Source organism: Arachis duranensis, chromosome 3 (genome assembly GCF_000817695.3).
Source record: "Arachis duranensis cultivar V14167 chromosome 3, aradu.V14167.gnm2.J7QH, whole genome shotgun sequence".
Lineage (NCBI taxonomy): Eukaryota > Viridiplantae > Streptophyta > Magnoliopsida > Fabales > Fabaceae > Arachis > Arachis duranensis.
The window spans coordinates 123,195,772-123,196,858 of NC_029774.3; the positions used below are offsets into that span (position 1 = coordinate 123,195,772).

At 28.6% G+C, this 1,087-nt stretch overlaps 1 protein-coding gene across 1 annotated transcript in view; it reads right to left on the reverse strand.

Annotated features, from left to right (window-relative positions):
- The window catches only part of LOC107481021 (glutamate decarboxylase), a 4,941-nt gene that overhangs the window by 3,129 nt on the left and 725 nt on the right, over positions 1-1,087 (reverse strand). The gene's annotated exons all lie outside the window — the stretch shown is intronic.

Genomic DNA, 1,087 nt, shown 5'->3' on the forward strand with positions numbered 1-1,087 from the left:
CGAAGATTTCCAAAACAACAAAGATGGATTCATAAAGGAAAAGTAAACAAATATAAAATACTTACTACTATCTTCCACCAATCATAGAATTTTATTTTATTTCCCACTAATAGCGTATGATTTCTTTATTTGCTTTATGTTATCTTTCTTTCCAACACCCTTAACCACTATCAATAATTTGGTAGTTAAATTTTGAAACACGCTGAGAAGGATTCTACCAAGTACCAAGAATACAAAAGTCCAACTTGTTGATGCAATCCATGAGTTTGACCGATATTTTTATAAACAGATTAACGAGCTAGCCTGTTATTTCCATGAGATTAATAATAACTGTAGAATTAGGAAAAGTAAAATAGCATCTTAACACACGTTAATTATTTGTGTGTGAGGAGTAGAATGAGTAGAGAAAGTTATTAGCTGAGATAATGGGATTCTCTGGCCAGTAATTAACGAACCCCTATATGATGTAGTTGTAGCGTATAATAGAGGGAATATCTGGTATCATATTGATGGGGTCACTGTCGCATTAACAAATTGCTTAAAGGAGATATAGAAAGATAACAGCATTTGTAGATAACTAGATACAAAGTAAAGTCTAGTTCCGATGCATTATTATTTTATAGTGTGGTGGTAGTCCAATAAGAACACAATCATATTTCTATATCATTATATGAACAAAAATTTTAATTTAAAAACTACAGATTATATACTCTCATGTCTCATATAACAAATTCTTGCAATAATCGAACGACAGAGTAGTAGTTTTTGTTGATCATCTACACTCGTATTTTAAGCAATGAAGGCAACCCAACTATTTTCAGTATTTTGTCTCAAATTATGTTATTTGTCAATTTAAAGAAATATCAAATTAAATTTTGTTTTGGGGAAGACTGTACCAATTCAACCACTGCGTATTTAAATGTTTATGTCTGTCTCATTTGGAGTGAATGCTAATGCGTTAAGTTAGATGATAGAGAATCTAATAATAATGCTTCAAAAATAAATTAAATAAACATATTATATGAATGCATACTAAATTTATCATTATATATTTATATTTATTTATTTATAAATATTAACTTATATA